Source organism: Oxyura jamaicensis, chromosome 23 (genome assembly GCF_011077185.1).
Source record: "Oxyura jamaicensis isolate SHBP4307 breed ruddy duck chromosome 23, BPBGC_Ojam_1.0, whole genome shotgun sequence".
Taxonomy (NCBI): domain Eukaryota; kingdom Metazoa; phylum Chordata; class Aves; order Anseriformes; family Anatidae; genus Oxyura; species Oxyura jamaicensis.
This window is the reverse complement of record NC_048915.1, coordinates 1,199,532-1,220,257: the sequence shown is the minus strand read 5'-3', so window position 1 is coordinate 1,220,257 and position 20,726 is coordinate 1,199,532. Positions and strand designations below refer to the sequence as shown.

Below are 20,726 nucleotides of genomic sequence, written 5' to 3'. Positions count from 1 at the left end.
ATGGGAATCCAAGGCAAATGTATGCATACTCCCAAATGCATGCATAAATTTTGTTGTAGCAGGGAACTACCACCCTTCCAAAGGAGAAAATCCAGCCTTCCCCCTCCAAAACCAAACACAAACCACACCAAAACAGCCACACAAATAATTTCCATTATAAACAGAGGTTGATAATAGGCTCATGACCAACCCTGAGACACTCATTCAGAGTCCTGGGCAGGTGATGTTACCTCTGGTTGTCATAGCCATGTCCCCTTGCACCAGTGGTTTCCGTAAGCCCCAGAGATGAACTGCCTTTTTTTTTTTTTTTTGTCCTATCCCACCACCCCCCCCCCTTCCATCCCCTGCAGCACAGCCCTTGCTGGCCACGCAGTGAGGAGACTGGGCAGTCCTGCGAGTTCCCAGCAAGACTGGGTGCAGCATGGAGCCCAACTAACAAGCCCTGCAGAACTGAATAGTTCAGCTTTTGTGGAGCATGTCACCGCTAATGAGGGTGTGCATCGCTGCGTAGGAAGCACCCATTGGGGATGGGGTCTCCCAGGTTTCAGACCTGTTCTTGCCTGTTTAGTGCATGAAGACATAGATGACTTATGATGCAGGTCTTCTCCTTGCTATTCAGGAAGTTCTCCCTGCCATTAATGTTGATTAGTACCGATTTTTGAACTTGCTGGGAAATTTTCAGGATAGTGGAGGAAAGCTGAATTTGTATCACTGTTTTAAAATAAAATATAAAAAAGGACAAACTGTGTGAAGGTAATTGGTACAAAGCACTAGCATGCTGTATGCGTGCTATTTTCTATAAGAAAGGATGATGTAAACTTAACATGGCACATATGAAAAGGATTAAAACCTCATTAAGTAATTGCTTTCGGGATGGTTTGAGTCCTGCTTCTGGGGAGGGGGATCAGGTGGTTGTGCTCTCCTGGTGCTGTTGCTGAAACTTGTTTTGCCTTCTAGTATCAGGCTTTCTGGAAGGATCTTTTAAAAATCACATGCAGTCAGAGCAAAGCTTGAGTTTTCATAAAGGAGGAATGTGCATCAAAGCTGAAGAGCTTGTATAGAGAAGCTTAGCCTTCCCTTATGGAGACAAGAGCTGCATGGTTATGGCCTGTAAGAGCAGAGCTGGTAACAAGTTGTCTCTTCTATCTCCTGTTCTGTTTTGAGGATTTTTATTGAAACTTCATGAGGAATAATAAGGCAACTCTGTTTAGCTCACTTAAGAATGGCCAGGTCTCCAAACTGAGAGCTGAAGCCAGGTAAATGCAGGCTGATGTGGAGGCTCGAAATTAGCAGTGGAGGTATATAGCCACTGCAGTTTTTAAGCTGATTGTGTATTTTCCTTAAAAAATGTACTAAAAAAGAAATTAAAAATTAATAAATCTCTTACTCAAACAGGCTTTCGCCCTGGGCGGTGTGGTGACCTGTTCTCAGGGGCTTGGGCTATTTGCTCCTACCTACATGAGGCTTTCGAGTACTGACTGCTGGGCACTGTGTCAGGAGGTGACGGCTGCTCTGGGTTTGCTATCAGTTGTTTAGGAGTTCAAATGTCAACTTGACACTTCAGTGAACTTTCTTAGCGCAGCTATTTTCACATGTGACTTGTGGGTGTGGAAAATGAGGCCCGACGAGTCACTTCTCAAGGTCTCTGCGGTGGAGCATGGTGCTATGTGGAGAGCTGGGCCCTTGTGAGGGTGGTGGCCTTGGTGGAGCATGGTGCCAACATGGTGACACCACTCTGATAACTGAATTAATTCACTCAGGTGCTCGCTTACGGAGCAGTCTGCTGCCATGAGGGTCTTGGCTCATCTCTCAGGTATGGCCCAGGCTAGCAGATGTGACAAAATGCCTTCTTGTTGAAATCGGGAAAGGGAAGAAAACCATGACGGGCTGTGTCTCTGTGGACTCAGACAGTGGTCTTTGGCTTAATGGCCTGATTATCTTGCTTTCTTCCCTCTTGCTGCACTTGTTTCAATGCCTACAGTGACACACAGTGGTGATGAGTCTCTGCTGTGCCAAAGCACTCGCCTTGCCACAGGGAGGTGGAGGCCGGCACAGGCCGCTGGTGGCTGCCCCGGCCTGGAGCTGCCTGCCGGGCCTGGGCCTGGCCTTCGGGCTCCTCCTGAGCAGGCCAGACGAGGAAGCTTTGGTTCTCACTCTTCCATTATATCACTTGTTTACTTCAGGATCGGTAGAGAGCTGTGGGTTTCATAAGCTGTTTTGTGCCATAAATGCCACGCTCAATTTTTTTTTTTTTTTTTTTTTTTTGTGATAATGCATTTTTTTTAAAGCAGCAGCAAAATAAGTTAGCTTTCTGCCTGTCGTATTTCCCATGTTCTTTTCGCTCCTGTTGTGCTACAGAAGCCAGCATGTAAGCGTGGCTCAGCTCCTCCTTAGCAGAAGGCTTTCCAGCGTCCTCGATTGCGTCCCCCTTCAGTTTCTGGATGCTGTTTGCAGGGGAGGTAGATGCCAGTTTTCACAAGGATTCATTTGCTTCTTGTACTCCATTGCCTCGTCTCCCAGAGACTGATTTTTTTTTTCCCTCTGCTCTGAGAAGAACCAGAAGATGAGAAGCTTTGGGCTGCTTCCCTGCTTCAGCCCTTGCTGTATGTTGGGTAGCTTCAGCCTGAACGTTGGCAAGTCCCACCTCCTCCAGCGAATAAAATAAAGAACCATGCTGATCTGCCTGGTTCTGGAAAGTCTAGAAAGTGAGTGCAAGCTGTAAAACATCACATCAAATGTGGAAACTGGTGGAAAAATGAAAATCTGCTTGCCAGGTGTCATCCCTCTGGACAGCTTCGGTACCAGTGGCATGACCACTGCTGGGTGCAGCCCGAGGAGCTGCTGGGCTGGGTCGCCGTCATCTGGAAAATGCTCCTTGCCAGTGTGGAGGTCAAGGTCAAGTTGCTGGCAGCCTGCGTCCCTCTGGAGTGGAGCCAAAAGGTTTCAAAAACCTCTTTTTCTCCGATTTGAGAGGCAGCCCTGTGCCCCCCAGGCTGCGGTTTGCAGGGGGACCCGGGGGGAGCGGGTGGCTGCGGGCGGCACCGATGCTGGGCTGCTCCTGACATTTCCGCCTGCGGGTGCCCAGCCAATTGGCGAGGCTGGAGCAGCGACACATGAAATATGATGATTTTCTGCTGAAGAGGAGGAGGAGGAGTGGAGGGGGGGAAGGAGGGAGGACTGCTTGCTCCCATGGTTTGCGTGCCCAGGGGCTGCGGAGAGGGCTGGCCACTGAGCAGCACCTGGGGATGGCCCCTTGCTCACTGCTCCGGATAATGAGGCTGGCACCCAGGTGGGCTGGGTGCTAGTGGCCCCAGGGGACACCCCCAGGGGTGCCAGGCCTGGGGCCCTGCTGCTTAGGGGGGATTTGCCCCACCCGGAGCCCCAGCTAGCTCCCTGCTGTCCCCCAGGAGCTGTGCCTGGGTCCTGGGTTTAAATTAACGGGGGGAAGGGGAGTTGGGGGGGGGGGGGGGAGGTTTGCTAAAACTGGAATCCCACCTCTTGCAGAGTGCTTTCTTGCTGTGCCAGGGCTGCTCAGCTAAAACTTTGCAGCCCGAGCCTCGGTTTGATGGGAAGCACTTAGCAGAGCTGCTCGCTGTGTGTCATTAACCCTCGCACACCACCGCCTGGGACGGAAACTGTTAATACCCAAATCGGTGGTAACCAATTCAGCCCTGATCAGGAGCGGCCATGCAGCTCCCCGAGTCGCATCCAGCAGCTGTTCATTTTTATAATGACTGTGCATTTATCCAAGAGCCGAGTGGCAAGTTCTCTGTTTATTATTATTCCCCCCAGAGGAGGGGGGGGGGGGGGGAGAATCCTATTTTTTAAAAAAATCTATAATAATATTAACGTAGAAGGGCTGCTAATGCAAACCACACCTCCCCCTTGCTCCAACTGTGCCACTGCTGCCGCTTTATTAATTTATTTGTGCTGTGGGTGACGGTCCTCCAGAAGTGCTAATTGGTGCACTGTGTCTTTAAAAGGTTAAAACCCTTTTCAAAAAGGCCCAGACTCATAGTGGGAAAAGACAAGAGAGGCTTTGGCTGGCTTTGGATCTAGAAAACAGCTGCTGATTAGAGTCTGCGTCTTCGGGCTGAATTTATTACATATTTTTCAGCAGCAGGGATTCTAGGAGGAAGCTTCCGTTTGGGTTTCTTGAGCGTGGTTTATTTTTATTCAGAGGAATAACAGAGGAAGGATTTGTTCCGGCTGGAGCATGCTCACAACCTGCAAGATCTCCCATTATTAAACTGCCTACTTTGGGGCTTTAATGTACATGTTTTTTTTTTTTTTTTTTTTTTTTCTTAGCGTTATTATTATTTGGCAGCGTGCATCTCTCTATATTTTTAATAATTTATTTTGAAAGGAAGCTGATCTCATAATGAGCTTTCTCCTTCCTCACTTGAAACAGGTGCTAATGAAAGAATGCAAATAGCACCGGCAGAGCCGAACATTTCATAAAGACGGGAACAGCCCCCGACCCCAGCCAGCCCCGGATCCGCTGCCGGCACCCACCGAAGGTAGGCACTGGGGTGATTTTTTGTTCACTGCGTGCGCGTTTGCAGATGGTCCAGTCCCCCCCGTACTGCGGGTGCACAAGCCAGATTCCATTTTGCCTCTGCTTTCCCCCGAAAGGTGTCAGGTTGCTGCTGCGTGTATATCTATAATGTGTATGTGTGTACATCCCCGGGTGCCGGATTTGGCCGCTGGGCAGGCGATGGGCGAGCTCCCCAGCCGAGGTAACCTCAGCGGTGTCACGGGCGCGCAGCCGCCCCGTAACCCTGTCCTCGCCGCGACTCCGCCGCCCGCTCCGGCTTCCTTCGCCCTCCCTGTCGCATGAATTTATCGTCCGTTGACAGCAACTTCATTTTCTCCCAGTGTGCGTGGGTTGTCGGTATTTCTTGCGGCGTGCAGGTCCGGTGGCGTGGGGCTGCTCCGTGGGGAGCCCCGTCCTCCCGGGGCGATGCTGGGCGGCCCTGCTCCCCTTCCCATCGCCCACGTATAGCCAAGCCACCGTTCCCTGGTGCTACAGCATATTTACATACATTTTAATTTAATTTTTAGTATTGCAACCCCCATTTTAACACATCCCTGAATACCTTCTTGCCTGCACAAAGCCTTTCCCTTTTCCCTCTGCTTAATTTTATTTGCGTGCGCTCGGTGTTGGCATCCGGGCAGCGCTGGGATGTTCTCCTCAGAGGTTTGTCCTTTGCTGGCAGCTGGAGTTTTTCCCCCGGCCGCAGCAGCCCCGTGCTGTACCTGGCCCTGGTTCTCGCTCAGGCTCCAGGTTTTCTGCTGTGGTTTCCCCCAGCTGCAAGCTGGGGCTTGCAGCAGGGACTGCAGTGGCCTCTCCGATGGCCAAATCCTGCCCGTGCTGGGATCATCCAGCCCTGTGAACCTCCGAGGGCAGAAATCAGGCCTTTGTCTGGAAGTTTGTGTTTATATCTCGGTGTGTTTAAGTGTGTTTGTGAGCAAGGTATTTCTGTTATGTCTGTGTGCAAGTTTTTTGCAGGTTGGGTTTTTTTTTTTTTTTTTTTTTTTTTGCTTGGCTGTTAAGGAAAGGGTCTGCAAAAAGTTTACCCCTGATTAATTGTGCAAACTGAGAGTGGGCAGCACATGAAATAAAATACTTATTTTATATAAACAACCCCTTGAGGCTTCCTAGAAAGAGAACTTGTGAATATTTAACCTGACAGATATAAAGTAATCAAACCTGAATATGCAGTCTGCTCTCCCCCTCCTCCCTTCTTCTAAAGGCAAATATTTTTAAATTGAGTTTGATGTGGGGTGCAGGCAGAAGAATAGGATTTTAAATACGATTAAAATATGCTTTTGACTCAGTGGTAAGGAAATACTCCTCTAAGCCTGGTTTTTGGCTGTATCTGCTCACGAGGACAGGCAGAGGTGGCAGAAAGGTCCCTGGCCCTGGGCTCTTGCCTGATGCCCCGCTGTGAGCATCTCCCTCCCTGCCTCATCCTCCCGGGCATCCAGAAATGGCAAATCCAGTGAGAGGGAAGCGGGTATTTAATCCCCCAGATCTCATGCTCCCTCGTGCCAAGCCAGCGATGCTCATCTCTTGCCAGTTTTGGTGCTGTACCAACAAACCCGATGCTGCACTAGGTTTTTTTCTTCTTTTTGGAGATTTGTTTCTAATCAAGTGGATGCAATTCCTCCCAGCTGCAATGAAACGCAGGGGGGTTGGTCTTTATTTCTTCCCCTTGGCTAGCCTGCTTGCTCTGTGGGTTTTCTGCGGGGTGGTGCCATGTAGGAGACCGCTGCTGCTCTCCAGCCCTGAGCTCGCTGAGGTTGGCAGCGGTCATCAGCGCTGGTGGGAAATGGTTTGGATGGGAAGGCTCCTGAGAAAAAGCCCAAACAGGCTGGGGACTCAGGAGGGGGAGGAAGGGGAGGTGGCTTCTTTCCTACTAAATCATCTCCAAACATTGCCTCATCGTGGTGTCGGGCACCAGCTCCTGCTCTGGGGCCACAAAAAGCCTTCGTGCGTTGCATTGCCCAACCCTCCCTCCCGGCAGCGTTAGCAGGACACGGCGAATTTTGTTTCCTGCTGCAAAGAGCCGGCGTGCTCCTCTGCAGATCTGGCTGCAGCTGAGCACCACGTGGAGCTAGCTGCTCCTTCAGGGAGTCTCTGTGGTACCTTGGGACCGGTGGGAGCTGGTGGCCCTGCGTCAATCCGCCCTGTATTCTTTCATCACCTCCCAAGAAGGGGAAGTGAAACTCAAGGGCAGAGACTGTCACTCCCCGAGGAGCCCCGGTCACCCTCTAGTATCGTGCTCACAGAGGAAGCTGTTAATTATTTTGCTGGAAATAGTTGTAAAACTTCTGTAAATGTACATGACGTGGAAGGCCGTGGCTTTCAAATGGGTTCTCCAGTGTCTTGGCTCGTTTCTGGAAAACGTGGCTGGCCTGCTCAGCCAGGTTGTGCGATGGGGATGTTGCTGGGAAAGTCGATAGCTGTGGGTGGGCTTCATGGACCCCTCGAGGGCTCCTTGGGTACACTTTAGTTCCGGATTTCCACCCGGCCCTGGGCAGGCTCAGCAGCTACCAAAAATCTTGGTGATCTCTGCTCATGACATGGAACTGGTGAGGAAAGTGCCAGGAGAGTGGTAACGCAATGCTGACCTCAACCCGGCATTTTTAGTTGGACCAGCTGGGAGAGAGCCCCTCTGCCTTGTGCTGGAAGCAGCGCAAACCACGCTCGGCTTGTTCGTGGCTAAAAAATCTCCTTTCTCCATGTAAAGTTAAATACCTGCAGCTGGCTCAGCTGGGGCAGGCATATGGTGCTGGTTAGGATGGATGCACCACGGAACCGTACACCCAGCACGCTGATCTGCCCGATGGCTTAAAGGTGACCATCGTTATCTGAGGGCCATCAGGTGAGGACGGGTTGGTGCTTATCCAGGTTTAGCTGCATTACTGGTCCTGCCACGAAAGGGGTGGCACAATTCATAGCCCCGGTCTCTTTTAGTTCTTTAAAAAGCTTGGAGACTTTTATGTCAAGAACGGAAACGTGCCAGCTATGTAAGTCATGGATTTGCTCAACTCTGATCTCAGTGGTGAACTGAGGTGGGGGGAAAAAAGCAGCGTGGCCTTTTTTTTGTTCCTGTTTAACCTTTCTGTGTCTTACTTTCTCTGCTGTGTGGGAAATGGGGGGGGGGCGCGGGGAGTCGTTTGGCCAAGATCTCAGCGTGGGTCCCTGGCAGACTGAAAATACAAGTAATAAGTTGTGACTCTGAGCTCCAAGTGCAGACAGCGGCGCTTGCTCGCTTTTGTTTTTTTAGATGAGTATTTGCTGGGCAGGCACTGGTGCCAGAGGAAAAGGCATGGAGGGAGGGGGGAACATGTCTCTGTCTGTACAGATGCTCCGCGGGGTTAGATGTGGTTTGTGCGGAGGATGCTGCGAGCAGCAGGGGCAGCCCTGGCTCCTGGGGTTGCGGTGGGCTCTGGGCTGTTGGGAGGTGAATGCGGCGACCAGTTGCTGATACCAAAATCTGGAATAACTGCGTGTGGTGTGGCCAGCTCGGGGGCTCAGCAAGCCGTGTGTGAAAGCCCTCGTAGCCAAGGGATGTGGGACGCTGCTGGTGTCCCCTGAGAGCAGAGGGAGGGGGAGCCCCAGGAAGAGCTGCTGGGACGGCTCCTGCTGGGGCTGGACGTGATTTGTGGCCCAGGACGCCCTAATGACCCCGACCCTACTGGTCCTGGCGGATGAGCCTCACTCACCCTGCAGCTGGATGATCCCGCAGCCCTGCCGCCCCGGGGCTCCCACGTGGGAATCCCGCGGGGCTTCGGATGCGTCGAGCACCCTCTCGAGCGCCCCAGATGTTTTACAGCTGGGACAAAAACGTGACGGAGAGACTGCCTCTTGCTCGCCTCCCCTCCTGTGTGTCATCTCGGCATTCCGGCAGCTCTTGATGTGGGATGGCACGGGCACCTTCTGAAGGAGCTTGGTCAATAAAATCTGGCTGAGGAGGCAACCGCGGGTGGCTGGACCATCTCCCACGTCCCCGGAGGAAGGGCCCAGGGCTGCTGCTGACTCACGGCCCCCTGTTTGGGGGCTGCCAGTAAAAAGGAGTGAGTAAACCGTGATGCAACGCGTAATCTGCTGAAAATAAGTCACCGCAGCATTTATCATTCTGTTAAAGTGCGAACGAGAAAGGCGAGCGCTGCTTGTGATGATGTCAGGGATGATGTCAGAGTCCTTCAGAACACACCTCCGCTATAAACAGAACTTTTAACCCCCCCCTTTTTTTAGGTGCCTTTTGAGTTAAGGCATGTTTTATATACCCCGGCGGGCATTCCTGCTGAATGATGAATTTGAAATCAAAAGGTCCAGAAGGTTTGAGATAAGCAAGGGAAAAATCGACAGGGAGGTGTGGTTGGAGTTCCTGTGGTCTTGTAAATAAAAGCTCGTGTGGGGGAGGACAGAGCCCTGTCCTGCGCCCTCCATTTCCAAGCCGTTTGCAATCCTCACAAGCCAGTTCCCATTTGCCCATAAGATTTAGTTGCCCAGACCACACTTGTTAGCCCTCATCGCTCTCCTTGGTTGGCTGTCACAGACAGGATCGCTGTCCTGCATGCTGCGGGTGGGTTCCCATGCTGGCACCCTGGTTTTGGTTACTTACAACTCAGATTTTCACCCGGCTTTATTTATTTATTTATTGGCCCTGGCATCATAGTGAGTTTTATGGGGGAGTGAAACTTGTCGAGCCAAACAGGCTGTTTTGTTTTTAATGGCTGTACAACAGCCGTCTGGCCAGGTTTCTCCAGAAAACTCTTCTCTGCATTTGCTAGAAATGAATACTGCGTGCGACCCGGCACGGCTGGGACGTCTCCAGTAAGCGTGGGCAACTTCTGATGGTTGCATTTGATGATAACTCGAACTCGTCAGGCAGTAACGATACACGGTGGGAAAAGCGCGCTGCCTAGCAAAGGCAGGAGAGGTGCTGTGCGCGCCTGGAAGGCTGAAGGAAAATACTCAGGGTGGCTTCCTGCCTCAGGCGAGAGGCGGTGTGGTGCCACGAGAAGGGCAGCAAGAGCACCCGCTGCAGGGGTGAGTGAAAGCTGCCCTGGGGCCGGGGCCGGCAGCGAGCAGAAGGGAGGTGGATGGGGCGTGCGGCTCGCAGGGTGCGCGGGCACCGCTGGCAGAGCACAACCCGCAGACCTTAAATAACACAAATGGGGTCACAAATGGAAGGTGTTGCTGTTAGAACGAGTGAGTTGCTTTTTGGAGTGCTGGATGTGGACTTTGGGTATGTGAGAGCGAAGGGTGTGCTTGCCAGTAGGGGCAGAAAGTGGGTTTACTCTCTTATGCTCTGCAATAAGAATTAATGGCATTATTTTTTTTTTCCCCACTGAAGTGGCATGGAAGCAAAAGTCCCACTGCAAGCTGTGCTCCGTGGTTGCATGGTATCTGAAATTCTTCTTCCCCCCCTTTGCCCTTGCATGCCCACAAAGCCAGACACATGCGTGTGCCCTCCCCAGGGGCCGAGTGCTGCCTCCGGCGATGGGGATGCTGGCGCTGATGTTTCCCCAACTCCCTTGTGGTTTCCCTGCGCTACAGGCAGATCAAGGCAAGCAATTTGGGTTTTTACAGAAATGCATCACGCTGCAAAGCAAAAACATTTTGGTGCTGCCTGGGGAGCTGCCCCACCTGAGTGAGGGTAAAGCTCTTTGGGGCTGGATACTGGGAAAATGCAAAGGCCGGTGGTAACGGGTGGCTGGGTCAGAGCTAGGGTCGGTGTTAGTAGTCCTGCTGTGATCTCCCTGGCTGACTTCCAGCCACTCTTCTTTCTTTTTGTACCTTTGTCTTGCCCCAGTAAATGGGATAACATCTGTCTTCATGTTATGGCCCCTTAGGGAAAGGCTGAGGCTCTTGCTGTCTGTGTCCAGATCCCGGTCCCTTTGTGGGATCCTGGTCCTGGAGATCCCAGGGTGCTTTGTAATACAGAGTAGGTTATAAAAACAAAGGAGATGCCCTTCCATGAATTGTGCAAAAAGTTTATTTTGCAGGGATGGGCTGTGTACACGGGGGTAATGCAGAGAAAAGCTCTGTCCTCGCTTCACCTCTAACTGGTACCGTTTGTATTTCCATGCTCCAGTGTGAACAGCTCTGTCAGCTGCCGGGGACTGATGCTCCCAAACGCTGGTAATGTAAATAGCACAGACCTAGAAAGTGTTCTGCAAAACAAACTTGCATGGGGAATACCAGGAAGGTAGCTAAATCCCCCCCAGTGCTTAATTTTCAGGAATTACAGCTTATTAATGAATACAGGAACAAGACAAGTGTTGGTAAAAGCTAAGCGAAGGTTCTGATTTTTGTACCTGTGACCCTCAGGAGCTATATTCCTCTTGCCATCGAAATACCGGGGCTATGGGGTGACTTCCCCCCTGGGTACCTCTGCTCGTTGGTTCTGGTGCTGCCTTGCACCTCCCAGCACTGTCTCCTGTGGTGCTATTGCTTGTGAAGATTCTGCAAATCACAGGATGGACCTCAGACAGACGGCTGCGTAAGGAAGCTGTAGGATAGGTTTCTGTTGCTATTTTTGTCAGCATTTATGTTTCTTAGTCATTTTTGCTCAGAGTTTGCCATTGCAAAAGCTGCCCGGGGTCCAAAGTAATGTAGTCCCAAATCAAGAATGCATTTTGGGATGAGTAACTTGATTATAAAATACCTTATTTAGTTCTGCTTGGCCGAGTAACTGTGAAACGAACCCGGTACTCAACAGTGATCGGCAAAGGGGGCACGTGGGGAGGATGCTCGCACTGATGCTGCAGGAAGGTGGCAAAGTTAAGCAATCAAAAAAATGGAATAAGTAAGTATTAGGTAGAATAAATAATCTTAACTTCCCTTTGTGTGAGCGGTGTTTATCAGGGAGAACGCAACCTTGTGATATTTACAACTTTCAAGAAATAAATATCTAAGATAAGCTTGATTGTGTAATTAAAGACTTCTGACACATGGCCAGATGCTCTGCCTTTATGTTTGTGTAAATGAGAGCAGAGGGTGGCTGTGCACCACAGTGCCTGTGCTCAAGTGGCTTTAAAAAAACAACAACCAAAACCAAAAAAAGGCTCTTTGTCCCGGTGTGACTGCGGTTGGTGCCTCTAGGTGGTACAGAGGGATGGGGCTGTCCCCTCCGCGGGGCAGAAAGGGAAACTGCAAATTGAAAAGGTAACATCAGAGGGGCTGAAGGAGACCAGGTCTGGCTTTGCAGCTGTTTGTGAAAGGTGTGCCCTCAAGCAGGAGCGTTGCCCTGATTTTCCAGGCAACATTTCGGGAAGGAAATCGAAGCTCCCCCAGGGACAGGCGGTGACTCCGTCCTTGCGGGAGCTGGGGCTCTGCTCTGGGCTCCTGATCTCAGAGGCTGGGGGTCTTTAGGGTTGTTCTGAGTCCATTTGCAAAGACCCAGGAGAGCAGAGCGGGATCTGTCCTGGCCTCCTGGAAAAGCTCTGCTGGCTGCCCGGGTTCCAGCACCCATTGCAGTCCAGAGGGATTGCTCGAGATAAGGACGTGCGTGGCAAATAGGGTCTCGTCACTGAGCACCCCGTGGGCACCTTGGATTTCATACCCCCAAACAGACCTGCCCTGGGTGTAATCCTAAGAAAAGCGTGGCGAGGGATACTAACGTTGACACAGAGGTGGGAATCGGATTATCGGAAAGGAGAGGCCAGCTGGGTTTGTAGGGTTTACATGCTGTCACGTTCTTTGCTTTTTCTTACCAGGGAGGAGTTGTTGCCTTAAGCTTCATGAAATTGCTTATGGTACGTTTTTTTCCTAAAGATGAAGGTGCTTTAACTAGGGTGTGCTGCTCCCAGAACCCGGACTTATGCCAAGAGAAATCTGCTGTGAACTCAGGATTTGTAGACTTAGCCCCGACTGACTTTGACTTGGAGTGTTGCAAACAAAATTCTATTCCTGTGTGTATGTTTCTGTATCTGTACCAGACCCATGACGTGGCGTGACTAGCTCCAGAAAATAACCCCACTTGTTTTTGGGGAATGTTTTTAGCAGTCTAAACCTCTCTAAAACCTTAAAGCCGCATAAGCAGCTTAAACCAATCTAAAGCCTTAGATCGTTTTAAACAGCTTGTGCCAATAGAAAGACTTAGATTATTTTAAATACCTTAAACAGATCTAAAGCTTTCATGAAGGAATTTGGCCAGTCTCAGGTTTGGTTGTTTATTTGATTTGATTTTATGGGTACGTTGGTCATCCCTGGGCGACTCTGCCCAGCCATGGCTCTGGAAGACGCCCTGATTTTCTGCCTTGTGATGTCTACGTTTCGGGTATTTGAGGAGTAGAGAAGTGAACATAAGTAAATCCTGACTCTGTAACCTTAACTCTGCCCTCGGGTTATGATCATCGGTAACTTCTGTATGCTGTTCCAGGTTATTTTGGCTACGTATGCATCTAATTTGCAGGAGAAAAATAAATTCTATTACAGCAATTAAGGATTTTCAAAGAATCAGGGTGGCCTGAACTGCCCTTTGCAGCCTGGATTCTTATGACTTGCTTATATAGCTTTGAAAATCCCATCTTAAGATGTGGTAGCTTAATTAAACCCCTTTAAAAATGTACATAAGTGGAGGAATGAGTCCAGACTGCGACTTCTGTTAATTTGGACATTCTCTAATTATTGCGGGCTTTGTACTACAGCATCCTCATGGTGTTAATGTAGGGTCTAATACTTCCCTCACTTTGCAAGAGGAAGTTATAAGTAATTCAGGCTCAGAGCTGGGGGCTCTTGCTTTTGTTTTTCATAATTTAAATGAGGTGGAGTTTCACTCCCACGCCAGCCAGCCCTGGAAGGCCGAGTTGTTTGCTTTCCCTTGGAGCACAGTGGCACTGAAGTTCTTCTGCTCCAATCAAAAGGTGAAGCGGCAGCACCGCCAGGAATTATTTCTCTAGAAAATGTGAAAATAATAGTACCAGAGACACAGGGGGGTATCGTCGGTGAAACTTCCTGCTCGGGCTCCTTAACCAAGAGACGGAGCTGACGCACTTCTCCCGTGCTGCGTGCTCAGATGGGAGGTTTCAGCCTGCACGGCAGAGCAGTTTCTGCTCATTGCAGCACTTTGAGCTGGCACGCTGCTCAAATCCCACTTGCACCCTCGATGCTTTGGCCACTCAGTGAAGTTTATCTGTATTGTGAGCACCGTGGCAAAGTTTGCATTAAACCGTGTGGGTTTTCGTGGCGATGCATGCAAGGTGGCATTAACCTAAAGCTCTGCTCTCGCTGTATAGTGGTAGGGTTGGAACAGACCCAAGTAAATTAGAGATGAAAATGTGGCAGCTCATAGAAAAGACTAACCTGGAGCAAACCTGGCACGTCCGTGCCTTGTCCTGAAGAGCTCCGCCATGTGCATTATCTGATTTTTGATCTCTGCTCCGTATAATTAAAGCAGACACATGCAGATCTGACACTAAGGCAGTGTTTTAGGACTTAGAGGTATTAAACTGCTTTAACTCGTAAAAATCTTTAGAAAACTAAAAGTTTCAGTTTCATTTTCAGACATGGCATTTTTTTGAGGCTCAAGTGTTAGATTGCTAGTAGGTTATTCACGGTGCGGCTGCTAATAAGTTCTGGTCTCCTGCATTTTATTCACGTAATAAATTAATATATTATTCATAGAAATAGTTGGTGAGTGCTTGCGTGGAGGTGAACTGCTTTTTCTTTCAACTCGCCAAGCTCTGGATTCTCTTGTAGATGGTATCATTCGTACTTAAAGCAAGAAGCCTGGCTGCTACCCCAGTATCTATGAGAATATCTGATGGAAAACTCTGGGATTTTACAGAAAGCCTATTTTTTAAAGTAAGTTACCAAAACAAGAAAACACCATTAAATGCCTGCAGAAATACCTGGGGGTTGCGCAGTGCTGGAGATCTCACTCCAAGCCTGGCTCCAGCAGCTCACGCTGGGTGCTGCTCTCTAGTACGTGATAAATAACGTTCCTTTCCTCTCTCAGAATATCTGGCCCAAGGAGCTCAGGATGAAGTTTGCTCGAAATGTAAACAGGCTGCAGCTGGGCAAACCGCTGCTGAATCAGGGCAGAGAGCAGAGCAGCCTTTTAGATCTAATTTATTTTTTTCTCATCTATAACCTCTTGATGGGGACTGTGTTTGCTTCTGTAGGCTTACGGCCGTGTTGTGGATCTTTGCACCCACGGCCGCAGTGCCTGTGTCTGGCTGGGTGAAATGGGGCGAGCTGGCTGCTGCTGGGTTTTCTCCTGCCTGGGCAGGAGCAAGGGCTAGTTCTGGAGCTGGTGGAAAAACCAGGAAGCCCTGTGGCTTCCTTGTCCCTGACAGCTTGGAGCAGGGACTTTTACCTAGCCTGGACACTTTTACCTTTAAAAACAAACAACAAAACCCTCTTGCTTTGCTGCAAGCTCCTGAGTGCTCTCAGCTCTGCTAACCTCTGCCTGGAGGCTCAAAGCGAAGCAGCCGGAGCTGCTACTCCCTAGGGCAGCCTCTTGCTCTCAGCTGCCCGGCCCATGTTCTGTGCCTTTCACAGCAGCATGAGAGAGCAGTTCCTAAAGCTGTTTACTGAAAGACGAACAAGAGAGATCTCCTCTTCTCCCTTGGATGTTTCCCAGCCCCTCTCCCGGTTACTGGGGCAGGCACCCCCCCACGTGCTGCGTCCCCAGCTGCAGAGAGCCCCCCATGTGTGTAACAAGCCTGGGCTATGGGTGGATGCGGGGCGGGGAGCTCTGCAGGGTGCTGCAGGACCCCCGGGGCTTGCCCCTTTCCTATCGTCACCTCCTGGTGAGAAAACAGAAATCAACTGCTTGCTCCTCCGCTGTCATTCCCAGCTGGAGAGGGGAATAGCTGCCAGTTCTGGCTAAAGCAAGAATTAAATGGATTTAATATAAGCAGTGGTGAAGCGGCTGTGGCCCTTTCATGGAAACATCCCCGGTCCCCGTGTGCCGCCCCAGTGCACCTGGCAGCCTCCGTGTCCCCTGCTTTGCTCTGGGGCCATCGCCCTGCCAGGAGGGACCCTAAGAGTGGGAATGAATGCGGGTGGGCTGGGTTTGGCACAAGTGTTCGCTTCTGTGCTGGCCTCGTGGGATGCAGAGAGTAACTTGGGGTACGTGGGGTCCCAGCAGAGAACCCAGCTGCCTGGTGGAGGCCGAGCTGCCCCTGGCTCTCCAGCTCTCCCTGGTTTGCTCCTGCACACGAACGGCAGCAGCACAAACAAGCCAGCGTTGACTCACCCAGCAACTGCATCCTCCTTGGAAAGGGCCCTGATTTTGGAAAGCAGCGCCATCCAGGCCGGCGTTTCAGCATGTGCCTGCCTGTAAGCGTGCGTTTAATTGCCATCCCGGGGAATATGGTATTTAATCATCATCCCCGATGTTTTTTCTGATTCAGGGCCAGTGTTGGCATCCTGCAGGTTGCAGCGCGGTCGGAAGAGCTGCCGGGGGTGGGTGCTGCGCCTGTCCTGCAAGGAGCGGCTGGGTGCTGCGTGAGTTACTGCTGATGGGGAAACGAGTGGTGTTACTGGCGTAGCAGCATGTAGGGAAGGGAGCTTGAAGCTTGCTGGGAGAGAAAATAGCTGTGTCACTTAGCAGGGGGAATAGGGTGCTAAAACGGGTGGCGTCCGTGGCAGCAGAGGCTTCGTAGCGTCAGTTGGTTTGGGTTGAGGATTAATGAACCTTTGCAGCTCTCAGCAGCTTGCTGAAATTCCTCCTCCTTGCTCACTTGGATGCAGTCAGCAGCTCGGGGTTTCTTCCAGGCTTCCTAGAAAGCCCCGAAGTGCCATGTGTGCACGCACAGGCGCACGGAGCATGGCACACACGTGCACCTGCGGGGCTGCTGACCACAGAAACCTGTGCAGAGCAGTGGCACGTGGCAGCAGAACGCTTCCACTATCAGCCCAAACTCCTTTTCCTCCCCAGTAAAACCTGGGGCTTGCATGCTCCGTTGCAGGAGCCGCAGCAGGGCGTCCTGCAGAGGTGGGGGAGGTCTGGGCTGCCATCACCCCTGTGCCCATGGCCCCGGCGTCCTGGCCGTGTGCCCCTCCTTTCCTTCCTGCCCTCGCTGACAGCTTTGCTTTAGGGCCGTTTGCTCTCCAAACACAGCTCTTTTGCAAAGCCTGCTAGTGCTGCAGTGGCGCTGCGCATCGCACCCCTAGAGGAGCCCCTCCTGGCATGGGGTGGTGCCAGCTCCCAAGGACCCGTTACCCGTGGGGATGAGGATCTCCCTGTGACGTGGCTCCAGGTCCCAGCACGAGTCGCTGCACCCCTCCAGCTCTCTGGGATGCCCACAGGTGACTGTGTGACAGGCTACAGATGTGCTTTTGATTTTTTTTTTTTTTTTTTAATTAAATAAACTCGTTAATGCTGCAGCAGAGCTGCAAAGCCTGTGGTGTGCGGGGCCCGGTGGCAGCCCTGGTACCCACTCCAGAAGATGTGAGAAAATGAGCGTGTGCCGAAGCCTGTCACCTTGTTTTAATCCTTAGGTGGAGGTGCGTGCTGCATCTTCTGGTTAACCACGTCTTCTGAAGCCAAACGTTTGGTCGGCGTAGCAGAAAGGCTGTCAAAGCGTCCAAAGCAAGGGAGCAGCCTTACTGGTGCTGGACCACGGGGAACGAGCAGAGCTAAACAAATCCGGTGTTACTGGGCCGGAGATGAAGACAGGAGTGAGTGGGCATGAATTAACGGAAGGTTTGGGCACGTCAGGAATTTAGGTGGAGCTTTTTACGCAGGGAGTCTGGTGTGAACCAAATTGCAGTGGGAGCAATTAATATAAATTATTTTAAGAAGTGCTTGGACGTAAGGACAGACTCGAAGATGGTGGCTGATAACTTCAAAGAGCAAAATCGCTCAGTTTGCATTTGATGTTGGGGGGGAAGCGTTACCTCCACGTTTAACCTGGAAAGGAGGCGACTGGGGCGCGAGCATCTCAAGTCCCGCAGGAGGCTGCCTGGTTCTCTGTAGGCTGCGGCGTGAGACTGGGACAGAGCCGTCACTGTCACTAACGGGCAGCACTTCTAGAGCTGCTGTCCTGGTGTCGACCTCAGGCCAGGAGCCTTGCAGGAGGCATAGAGGCATTATTTAATAAAATAACACAGCACCTCTGGCTCCTACCTGTTTTAGAACATGGGGCACCTCGGAGTCCCCCTTCGCTCTCCCAGCCCTGAGGGAGATGTGCAGGGGTCACAGGAGTGCAGTGCCCTGTCCCCCCCCCTGCCCATTTCCAGGCTTTTTCTCCCCTTATACGAGACCCCTCAACCCCCCTTCCCTTCCCAGGGGAACGTGATGAGAGGGATCGTGTCCACTTTACAGATGGACAACTGAGCCCCCCAAACAGTGGGACAGCAGAAGGGGCTTGCCTTTCCCCAGCTTCTGTCCTTGTAGGCATGGCCCTAAGGGAAGCACGTAATCTTTTAATTATTGACCGCATAGCGCAGGGCAGGGTGACATTATTGTCAGTAACACAACACCGGAGGAGCTGCATGACTCCAATTCTCCAATAAGCAAACGGAGCCACGTGCAGCGCTGCGCTCAACCAGCCCTTTCCCCTGCAGCCTCCCACACGCCTGCACGGTGCCCGCATCCCTCCCATCGCGTCAGCAATTAAGCCAAGTTTCGTAAACGAAGCTCTCTTCTCCCATGGGTGACCTTGCTTTGAGACGGCTTCACCCGTAGGGAGAACTCCCCCTCCTGGGGCAGCGAGCGGGGCGTGCTCGGAGGGGTTTGGTGCCTGTGGCAGCAGAAAGGGGTCTTTGGAGATGCTTTGGTGCCTGTTTGTCTGTCTTTGGAGCACGTAGCTGGGAAGAGTCAGAAAGCACGTCTATTTTTGAATTTTCAGCACTAGATGGGAGTTTACTGTTCTGGACTGTGTTTGTGTAGGGTTTTCCAGGCAGTGTTGCCTGGAGGCCGGAGCAGACCCGCGGCTTTGCAGCCCGTCCGTGTGGTCGCGGGCAGCTCCTCGCCTGCAGAGTAGCAAAGCCTGAAGCAGGAGCCACCACAGGCAGAAGGGAAGAACAAGCAGGAAGGTGGAAGGGTTGCAAAGCAACAGTTGTTTCATTGAGTTTTGTAAGGTATTCTAGTGATAAAAGAGAGATTAGAGTTAAAATAATAATAATAATAAAGTGTGGCATTGAAATAGGGGTGTTATTGTTATAAGCAAGAGGCATCGTAGTCCCAAACTGCGGCTGCAGCACCTCAGGGAAGCGTCACAAGTGCCAAGACCTAGTTGGATGCTTAGGGAAAAACTGAGTGGAAGAATATTGTCCTCTAAGGAAAAGGGAAGTAGCAATAAAGCCCTTGGGTCTTCCCAGAAAAGTTTGTAAAGGGTAGTCAGAAATCTCATTAGCTAAAAGCAGCGTCCTCTGACTAACAGGCTTTTGCCCTCCTGCAGAGCAGTTTGTGTCAGTATGCCCAAAGCTGCACTCTGAATTTGGATTTTTATTAAAATATTAATGTGGTGGAGAAAACTGTCATCATTTCTGGACAATTTTCTTCTAACCCCACAAGCAGTTAACGCTTGCCTGTTCATCCTTTCTGGCACGTCACCCTACGTGGACCAAACATCGCTGCTTGTCCTCACAAACGCTGTAGTGCCCCTGGGGTCTTAAGCACTCGGCTTCTGCTGTTGTGGCACTGATGGCCAGTGGAGTCATTACGCTTAGTTCAAAAAAAGAAAAAGAAAACAGGAAAGCTTTTCTCTTTTTCCCCCTCTTTTAAATACCTAATGCTGTCCGTGGTATTTCCCATCACACCGTTGCAAAGCGAGGTAATAACCTGCCAGAGCAGGGTGGCAGACTTATTTTTATGCTATTTCTTCCCAAAGTACAGGGCTGGAAGAAAAGAGAGCTAAAACTTTCTTTCTTTCTTTAACATCCAGAAAGTTCCCTGGATTTTTGTGCTGGAGGCACGGGCTGCTCCGAGGAGGGAACCGCAGTGGGCTTGTAGCAAGGGAAGCTCCAGTTGCCGTGGTGTGCTGAGGGAGGCCCTGTGGCTTACGCTGCATTCAAACCACACAAGGTCACGTTCGTTTAAACCAAATCACTTGATCCACCCTCCAAATCGCCACCACCGTGTGCTCCCGAAGGAGGCCTCAGCAAAAGCTTGTTGCTGAAGGGCACTTCTGGAAGGCGCGCAGCTTCCTGCCAGGTACAGCACGGGGCAGCAATTAGGCGCGGGGCAGCAATTAGGCGCTCTGCCCGCATGCAAACGTGGGGCAGCGGTAAGGGTAACGCCTGCAGACTGCCTGCCCCTGCCGGTGGGCATCAAGCTCCTCCCTGGCAAAGCAGGTCTCGAGCATCTGCAGGACTAACAAGCTAGAAAGCAGGCCCTGGGGAAAGCCCCTCTCCCTCCCTCTTTATTTTTTATTTTTTTTTGTTTAGCGCACTGAGCAGATATTTGCAAGACAAAACCGTTTGCTTTGCATTGTGCATTTTGTGTTGTCTCTGGCTTAGGTGGAAGCACACCTGCCTGCGTTACTGCTTCCTGCAGCAGATGCAAATAGAGCATCCTCTGAGGAAAATGTTACATCCCTTAAAATAAACCCTGCTGCTCAGCGGCGCTTCTTGCCTCTGCTTTTGTGCTGGAATGCGTCTGCAAAAACAAAGCCACAGGCCAGAAATGCAGTTGCCCACCCGTAATAAAGAAAGGCTGCACTCGGGCTCCTACCTTTTATTAAATTTTAGTGTGGGGTTGTTCAGAGGCAGTTGGGCTTCTGGGGTTTCCCTCCCTCTCCTTCCTTCTTCCCCCTCCTGCTCTGCTTCAGGCAGCGCTGTGTGTGGCTCCGTGCCTGCGAAGGCGCTGCAGCAGCGCTGCCTTTGGCTCGCTCTTGGCCGTGGGTCCGTCCTGCAGCGGGCAGAGGTCTCCCCAGCTGCCCGGGCTGGGACTGCCTGGATGCACGTGGCTCCTTTCCTGCAGAAAGCCCTGACTGGAAAGAGTTAATAGGGAAGAAAAAAGTTACTGCTGAACAGGTCAGAATTTCTCTTGCTTTTGGTTTCCTTGCCCCAGAGCCAGCCCGTGTCTGGCACGCAGACCTTGAAACCTGCCTGATGCTGGAGTTTCAGTCTCAGTTGATCAGATTGCCCTTGAAAGAAACCTTATTCCGTTTTGCAGAAAAACAGAGAGGAGGAGGAGAAGCGACTCCTTCATGTGGCTGCTGCGCTGTGCAGCTCGGAGGCTGCATTCCTGCACATCCCATCTGCAGGGCCCAGCAGCGGCTGGGCAGGAGAGCAGCAGGGCTCGCTT

The 20,726-nt window shown here is 51.4% G+C and overlaps 1 protein-coding gene across 12 annotated transcripts in view; it reads left to right on the top strand.

Moving 5' to 3' along the window:
• Positions 1-20,726, top strand: part of HIVEP3 (HIVEP zinc finger 3) — a 249,858-nt gene that overhangs the window by 20,320 nt on the left and 208,812 nt on the right. For 4 of the 12 annotated variants that reach the window (XR_004755872.1, XM_035345432.1, XM_035345437.1 and 1 more), the window contains exon 1: positions 4,306-4,520. The gene's annotated coding sequence lies outside the window, so the exon portion shown is untranslated. The other 8 variants (XM_035345424.1, XM_035345425.1, XM_035345422.1 and 5 more) reach the window with 8 other exon arrangements.